Here is a 9,305-nt window from a genome sequence, read left to right as displayed (position 1 = left end):
AGTCATCTGTTAATGGATGCTTGGGTTACTTCCACCTTTTGCCTATTGAAATAATGCTGCTATGAAGATGAGTATACAATTGTCTATTCAAGATTCTACTTTCAATTCTTGTTGAGTATATACTCAGAAATGGTAGTGCTAGATCATACAGGATTTCTATTTTTTTTTTTTTTTTTTTTTTGAGGCGGAGTCTTGCTCTGTCACCCAGGCTGGAGTGCAGTGGTGTGATCTCGGCTCACTGCCAGGTCCGCCTCCCAGGTTCACGCCATTCTCCTGCCTCAGCCTCGTGAGTAGCTGGGACCACAGGTGCCTGCCACCACGCCTGGCTAATTTTTGTATTTTCAGTAGAGATGGGGTTTCACCATGTTAGCCAGGATGGTCACGATCTCCTGACCTTGTGATCCACCTGCCTTGGCCTCCCAAAGTGCTGGGATTACAAGCGTGAACCACCGCGTCTGGCCAGGATTTCTATTTTTAATATTTTTGAGAAAATTTTTTCCATAGTACCTGTGCCATTGTACATTCCCACCAGCAGTGCACAAGGATTGCAATCTATATATATCCTCACCAACATTGTTCATTTTCTATTTCTGTTTTTTGGGTTTTTTTGTTGTGCCTTTTGTTTTGGATAGCAGCTATCCTGTTGGGTGTGAGGTGGAATCTCATAGTGTCTTTCATTTTTATTTTGTGAATGATTAATGATGTTGAGGATCTTTTCATGTGCTTGTTAGGCATTTGTGTATCTTTAAAAATATTCAGGGGCTGGGCGCGGTGGCTCAAGCCTGTAATCCCAGCACTTTGGGAGGCCGAGACGGGCGGATCACGAGGTCAGGAGATCGAGACCATCCTGGCTAACACGGTGAAACCCCGTCTCTACTAAAAACTACAAAAAACTAGCCGGGCGAGGTGGCGGCGCCTGTAGTCCCAGCTACCCGGGAGGCTGAGGCAGGAGAATGGCGCGAACCCGGGAGGCGGAGCTTGCAGTGAGCTGAGATCCGGCCACAGCACTCCAGCCTGGGTGACAGAGCGAGACTCCGTCTCAAAAAAAAAAAAGAAAAAATTCAAGTCTTTTTTTCCATTTTTAATGGGACTATTTGCTTTTTGTTGAGTTGTAGAAATTCTTTATACATTCTGGATATTAACGCCGTACCAAATATATGCTTTTGACATATTACCTCCCAGTCCATAGGTTGCTTTTTTGCTCTGTTTATTGTGTCCTTTGATGAAATTTTAAATTTTGATGTACTGTTGACTCTCTCTGTCTCTGGGTTCTGTATTCATGGATCGAAGCAACCATGGATCAAAAGTATTTGGAGCATCCATGGATTGCACTGATCATTAATCAGAAATACTTGGAAAACAAAAAGGGTAGTTGGATCTGTACTAAACACGAACAGATCCTTGTCATTAGTCCCCAAACCATATATTATAAATATTTACATAGCATTTACATTGTATTAGATACTATAAATAACCTAGTGATTATATAGGAAGATGTGTGTAGGTTGTATGCCAACATTGTGCCTGTTTGTGTGAGGGACCTCTTGAGCATCAGATGATTTTGGTATCCACAAGGGGTCGTGGAATCAGTCCCCCACGGACACCAAGGGATGACTGTAGTCCAGTTTATCTATTTTTACCTGTTACCTGGGCTTTTGATGTTTATATATATATATACATATAAATTAGTATCAAATCCAATGCCAAGCATTTTCCCAATGTTTTAATCTAAGAATTTTATATTTGTAGGTCTTACACTTAGGTCTTCTTTTTTTTTTTTCTTTTGGAGACAGAGTCTTGTTCTGTCACCAGGCTGGAGTGCAGTAGTGGAATCTCAGCTCACTGCAACCTCCACCTCCTGGGTTCAAGCCATCACCCCACCTAAGCCTCCCTAGTAGCTTGGATTACAAGTGTATGCCACCACACCTGGCTAATTTTTGTATTTTTAGTAGAGATGGGGTTTCGCCATGTTGGCCAAGCTGTTCCTAAACTTCTGGCCTTAAGTGATCCCCCCACCTTGGCCTCCCAAATTGCTGGGATTATAGGCAGGAGCAGTAATGCACTATGCCTGGCTACACTGAGATCTTTAATCCACTTGGGGTTCATTTTTGCATATGGTTTAAGGCAAAAGTCCACTTCATGTGGCTATCCAGTTTTCCAAGCACCATTTGTTGAAAAGAGCATCTTTTCTCTGTTGAGTAGTCTTGGCACACTTGTCAAAATCATTTGTCCGTATGTGCCATGGTTTATATGTGGATTCTCTATTGTATTGATCATATGTCTGTCTTTATGTCAGTACCACACATTTTAGGTATGTGTGTGACTCAGTTTTGAGGACAAGGCTAGTGGGCTTTCACACTCCAGACTGCTGTATTCCAGCCCAAAGTGTTCAAATTAGCCAATCCATGGGGAACATGGAAAACATAGCTAATGCAATCCCCTTGCCTTCCCTGAGTTGTCCCCTGCAGCCTCAGGTTGCTGTTACTCTGTCTCAGATGCATCCCTCTGTGGGACCTTACCCAAGTTCTCTCATTCTTAGCTATAGGTAATAAATAGTTCTGATTTTGTGTATCCAAGTGACATTGGGTTGTTTCTTGCTGTGAGAAAAACCCAGAAAGGTATTATGAGTCTAGTGAATGTTGGAAAGTCTTTAGCCATTTGCCTAATCTCATTTCGTGCAGCACGTTCACCCTAGAGAAAAATAGAAGTGAAGGCAATGTGATCTTTCCTTGTTAACATAATAACTCGGTAGAGCAATGCTTTGGAGATTAGTTTTTTAGGGAGAGAGCCAGCAGTTGAGCCTCCTGCATGTAAACAACCACACTAGGGATATTGTCTATACCGCCAGATATATGGGAAGATTTTGGGAACTGTGTTGCTCTTTTCAACCTGACTGGGCCTTTGCCAGAATTATGTCCCTGCCAGGGCCTATTAAAAAAGTCATCTCTTTTCTACCAACTGGCAAAGAGCCATGGTGTGTAGCACTTTAGTCACATTAAAATGCAGTTATGGCAGCATGGTGTGTTCTCTATCTGAAGAATTCACTAGTCACTTGAACACTTTGGAGGCCTCACCCCCTCTCCTATATAGGATTGATTAGGGCATAGACATCAGCCTTGGACAGAAGACATGGACTGGCTATTGCAGGCAGATTGCAGAACTTTCCTTTCTCCAGGGGAAAGTATTGGTTATCTCATTGATAGTAGTAGGACGCAGATAAATTCCTAGGCAGACTAAGGACGGGTCCCTGGTGAAACCCAAACTTCAAGTCAAAGACAGTTTAAAGCCTGAAAATTGAGCTGCCAGTTCATGACTGGAGTGAGAACTTCCTCAATGCCTTTTAGCCAATCGAATGGTGCTTTTTCCAGGCCCACCCATGGACCAATCAGTATGCAGTCCCCATTCTGAGCCCATAAAAACCCTGGACCCAGCTGCACACTGGGCTACCCACTTTCGGGTCCCCTCTTGTTGAGAGCTTTTCTGCCACTCAATAAAGTTCCCTGCCTGGCTCACTCTCTGGTGTCCACATAACGTCATTCTTCTTGGTTGTGGGACAAGAACTCGGAAACTGCCAAATGGCGGGTGTGAAAGGAGCTGTAACACTGTAGCCCTCCTGCCTTCCACCAGGCCCAGGCAGCCACCCCATGTGACAGGAAGCAGTGGCAGCAGGGCCAGGCCAGCCCACGCAGGGTGGCGGGACCAAACCAGCTGTGCCACACCCCCATTCACTGAAGTGTGTGGACGGTAGGAACGGACAAGCTGCAACACAAATCAGCTGTAGTGCTTCCTTGGGGCTCAGACCTTGGGATTCCCTGAGCAAAAGCTGTAACACCCCTTGGGGCTCCGTGGTTGCTGGCGTCTCTGAGTTTTGGGGCGCTACGGTGTCCCCCTTGTCCAGACACCAGCTCCCAAGGCAGAAGCCGGTCGCAGCACGCCTGGACCAGCTGTAGACCAAGCACAGAGCCATAGTGGGCACAGGATCCGGCTGGTAGCATGAGCCAAGCGCAGCCCGCAGGACTGAGTGGGTGGAGTGAGCCCAGCAGGCCAAGCGATGTCTGCGCAGAGGTGCTTTGGCCGTGGAGGTTTCTGGCTGGTGAAGTGGCGCCGAAAGTATCCTGTGTCATCATGACACTTGGGATGGAATTTTCCAACCTGCCAGTCACCCACACTGTGAACTCCTTCTCACCCCTAATGCACACAGATACCCTGGTTGGTTTTGTGATAATAAAGGTCACGTTGTTTAAGCTACCTTAACTCTTGGAAATCTAGTCACTGTCTGCAGTGGGTTTTGAACAGAATTGGTCTCTGCTAGAATAAAAGCATGAATGTTTTTTCTGTGGGACCTTCACTTTGTGAGCTCCAGAGGGAGTAGTAGGAAGCAAAAGCTCCGCTCTCATGCAGATTGGGACCAATGTGCACTGCCATGAGAAGCCTCCTGGGAAGGTCTGAAGGACTTCCGCACAAAGTCTCAAGCCCTGAGTACAAAGATTATTTGTATTCAGAAGAGTACAATTTGAGGAGAAAACAGTTGCCTTGATGTTTAAGGCATTGGGCAACAGTATGCACTGGGTATCCCTACACAGATTTCCCAGATTTCCCCTGCACTGAGGAGGGATAGCTGTCTCTTGTGACCTGCTGGGAGCTATGTGTCCTGAAGGAAAACACTAGCTAGGTGTATGTTCCTGGCTGTTGACCTTTAGGGCCAGATGGAAGCCATATTCTTTTTTTTTTTAGACGGAGTCTCACTCTGTTGCCCAGGCTGGAGTGCAGTGGGATGATCTCGGCTCACTGCAACCTTGCTTCCTGGGTTCAAGCAATTCTCCTGCCTCAGCCTCCCGAGTAGCTGGGACTATAGGTGCACACCACCACACCCGGCTAATTTTTGTACTTTTATTAGAGACAGGGTTTCACCATATTGGCAAGCTAGTCTCAAACTCCTGACCTCGTGATCCGCCCACCTCAGCTTCCCAAAGTGCCAGGATTACAGGTGTGAGTGACTGCGCCCAGCCAGAAGCCATATTCCATAATAAATAGTGGGCCGGGCGCGGTGGCTCAAGCCTGTAATCCCAGCACTTTGGGAGGCCGAGACAGGTGGATCACGAGGTCGGGAGATCGAGACCATCCTGGCCAACATGGTGAAATCCCGTCTCTACTAAAAAATACAAAAAACTAGCCGGGCGAGGTGGCGGGCGCCTGTGGTCTCAGCTACTCGGGAGGCTGAGGCAGAATGGCGTAAACCCAGGAGGCGGAGCTTGCAGTGAGCTGAGATCCGACCACTGCACTCCAGCCTGGGCAACAGAGCGAGACTCTGTCTCAATAAATGAATGAATGAATGAATGAATGAATAAATAGTGGTTGGATTAATAGGACACGGGAGAGACGGCAGTACAGTGGTTCACTCCTCTCTAAAGGAGCACTCACAAATGTCCCAGTAACTATGGCTATGTGGGGTGGGGTATTACAGGAATTCCAAAGACCTAAGGACCTGTGTACCTCCTGTAGCCAAGGTCAATGTCAGAGCAACTAACTCAATGATTTTATGAATTCCTGTAGCCTCCCTGGGCTATAAGTTTCAAACCATGGTTACATCATCTACATAGGGATGGGCCTTGAGCCTTCCCTAAAGATAAAAAGCCCACATAGCCTGTGCTGCCCCAGCACCTGTGTGTTGGAACATCTTCCTTGTTTCAAGCTAAATGAGTGCTTTGTTGTTCTGTTGAAGTGTGTCATGTCATGCCTGGTGAATTAATAAATCTATCCTCTGTAACTGACAGCATTCTTCCACTGAAACAAGAGTTGTGTATAGATTGTGTTTAACTAACTGGGAGTTAATTAAACCTTTTTACTTTAAAAATTACTCAGTCTTGGGCCAGGCGCGGTGGCTCCTGCCTGTAATCCCAGCACTTTGGGAGGCCAAGGCAAGCAGATCACAATGTCAGAAGATTGAGACCATCCTGCTTAACACAGTGAAACCCCGTCTCTACTAAAAATACAAAAATAAGTTGGGCGTGGTGGCAGGCGCCTGTAGTCCCAGCTACTCAGGAGGCTGAGGCAGGAGAATGGCGTGAACCCAGGAAGGGGAGGTTGCAGTGAGCAGATCCCACCACTGCACTCCAGCCTGGGCGACAGAGTGAGATTCCGCCTCAAAAAAAAAAAAAAAAAAATTAGTCTCAGGCAGTTCTTTGGAAATAGATGAATACAGGTATGTTGAAGTGTTTTGGCTGCCTTTGCCCCTGTGGTGAACACTGGTATCTGAACTGTGGGAGAACAGCCCTGCAAAGCCAAATACTGGTGTGGGCAACAATTTGGTGACTTATTGAGGGCATTACATTAGACTACCAACTCGTGCTGGACTGCTTGCTGCCCCAGGAACAAGGGGCAGTGGTGGAGTACCATACTTGGGGTGCAGCTGTTGAGGGACTATTTCCTGCCTAGAGAACTCAGTCCTGACCAGGTGCAGTGGCTCACGCCTGTAATCCCAGCACTTTAGGAGGCTAAGGCGGGCGGATCACGAGGTCAGGAGTTCAAGACCAGCCTGGCCAACATGGTCAAACCCCGTCTCTACTAAAAATACAAAAAGTAGCTAGGCAAGGTGCTGCACACCTGTAATCCCAGCTACTCGGGAGGCTAAGGCAGGAGAATCACTTGAACCCAGGAGGCAGAGATTTCAGTGAGCCGAGATCACACCACTGCACTCCAGCCTGGGCAACAGAGCAAGTCTCCATTTCAAAAAAAAAAACAAAAACAAAAACAAAAAATCCACCTCAGTCCTTGTGTCTCTACATTATGATCAGACTGTTAACAGTCTGATCTCTCTGTCTTTCCCCACATATGAGAGTCCCCAAAGACATTCCATGGTGCCCACTCAGACTGTGGGAGCTGCACAGGGCTGGCTGGACCCAGGGTGGCGGCAAGGTTGCCAGTGGTCCAGCCCTTAGGGAGTGCTGCTCCAGAGGGACAGTGCAGCATACCAAGATAGCACTTCTTGGGACAAAGAAAACCAGAGCCTGTACTTTCCGGTGCCCAAATACCTCCCTTTTGCAGGCTGTGAGAAATGGCGCTGCCTCCAGCAAAGATGTGAGCACAGTGGTCAGCTCTGTAAGGGAGGAGTGTAGTTCCGTCCCAGCAGCCAAGTGGCCCCAGTGCTCAGGCCCAGGTGTGGAGAGGGAGACTTCTCCCCACTCTGCCCACTGCTACAGACATCACTGTGACTGTCCCTGTTAGGTTTTGAAGGGAAGGCGAGGGTTAAAGAAAGACACAGAGGGCTGGGTGTGGTGGCTCATGCCTGTAATCCCAGCATCTTTGGAGGCTGAGGCGGGGCGGATCACTAGGTCAGGAGATCTAGACCATCCTGGTTAACACAAAGATGTGTCATGTCAAAAAAAAAAAAAGACACAGAGAGGGCAAGTTGGCTCAGCAGCAGCACCAGTTTATTGCAAGAACCTGCAGAGGGGGACCAGCTTAGTGCTGGAGCCCACTGCCACTTACAGGCTGGGGTAAATAGGGGTCTGGGCAGGAGAGGTCTGGGTGGTATGGCTTGCTGCCCAGGAGGTATTGATAAGCATGTTTCTTAGGCCTTTGCACAGCAGTATGTGATAAAGAAGTCAGGCGGTTGGGCAGGATGTTACTCATGGCCAAGCCCCTGTGGAATATTTCACTCTGATCAGGGTCTGTGAAGTGGCAGGGGGTTTACAAAATGGTGCAGCTTGGGCTGACATGCTTGCCTTTTACTTTAGTAAAAAGGACACTGTTGATTATCTGGCTGCTTCCTGCTGAACAGGGTGCTGCAATCAGAGTTTGGATTTTGAAGCAGTGGACAACTGGCTTCACAGCTGCTTTCCTGGAGGCACTGATACCTGGAGGCACTGATACCTGGAGGCACTGATACCAGACTTGGCGGAAGAGAAGGATGGTATTAATATGTTTCTGGGTAGTTGTTTGGACACGGGAGTTCAACCTTCAAGAGATAAAGTGGGATATAAAATGTGCATGAGCCAATTGTTACTATTAGGAGGAGGAAGATTAGGGGCTTTAAGCAAGGGGCAACCTGCTATTCTGGTGCCTAGTGTAGCAAAGATGCTTAGTCCTGTAAACAGGGGAATGAAGCGTACAGCCTGCTTGGTGTGTGTGAAGTAGGAAATAGGGATTACTAAAGGAACCTGAATGGTTTGATTGTTAGGCAAAATGTTAATGTCTGGAGATGGAAACACTAGGGTGCACGTTCCTGACCAACTTGTCGGTAGGCAAAGATAAGAGTTTTAGGCCAGGCGCGGTGGCTCATGCCTGTAATCCCAGCACTTTGGGAGGCTGAGGCGGATGGATCATGAGGTCAGGAGTTCGAGACCAGCCTGGCCAATATGTTGAAACCCTGTCTCTACTAAAAATACAAAAATTAGCCGGATGCGGTGGCGGGTGCCTGTAATCCCAGCTGCTCTAGGGGCTGAGGCAGGAGAATCGCTTGAACTCAGGAGGTGGAGGTTGCAGTGAGCCGAGATCGCACCATTGCACTCCAGCCTGGGCGACAGAGGGAGACTCAAAAAAAAAAAAAAAAAAAGAGTTTGTGCCACACAGAAAGAAAAGACGAGGGGTTGACAAGCAAAAGGTTGTAAGTGAAGCCAGCGAGCCATGAGAAGGTGGAGGAGGTGGGGAGGGCTGTTTGGTTTTGGAGAAAGAGGAAGAAATGGGCTTTTGTTGACTGATAGCCACTGTGGTCCTGACAGGGCAGAAGGATAAAGGTTGCAGTTGGGGGAGCTTTTTGTATATTTTTTCCAGGGAGTGCCCTTAAGTTGAATACAAGGAGAGTGGTGCTGGCAGAGAGGGGAAAGGTTGGTAACGAGTGAGGGTAGGACTACAAAGGGATGGGGAGATCTGTCCAACAAAGGCGCCATGGGCCGGTTCAGGGTAGGTTCGGCTGAGACATAAAAGGGCCAAGAATACAAGTAAATTTGGGGTAGATATAGAATCCCCATGGGTGCTTTCTGAAATCTGACTTGTAACATATTTAGTTTAGAGATTACGAGGTGAAGGAGGGTGACAACCCTGCATGTGACGGTATGGGTGAATTTGATGGATTGGGGGAGAACGGTGTTTAGCTGAGCAAAATTCTAAACAGGTTTTGGGGATGGATTGGTTGAGTAGGTGAGATACAGGTTTGTTTTTGGCCGGGTCCATGTGCACGGGTTAACAGAAAGAGATGTGAACCACTGGATTTGTGTGAGACATTGAAGTGGACTATTCAGGGACTTAGGGAAGGGATGCCAGGAAAGATCTGAAACAAGGTTTGAGATAAAAGATTTGAGGCCGGT

This window comes from Colobus angolensis, unplaced genomic scaffold (assembly GCF_000951035.1).
Source record: "Colobus angolensis palliatus isolate OR3802 unplaced genomic scaffold, Cang.pa_1.0 Scaffold96, whole genome shotgun sequence".
NCBI classification, from domain to species: Eukaryota; Metazoa; Chordata; class Mammalia; order Primates; family Cercopithecidae; genus Colobus; species Colobus angolensis.
The sequence above is the reverse complement of the archived record's forward strand: the minus strand, read 5'-3'. Positions refer to the sequence as shown.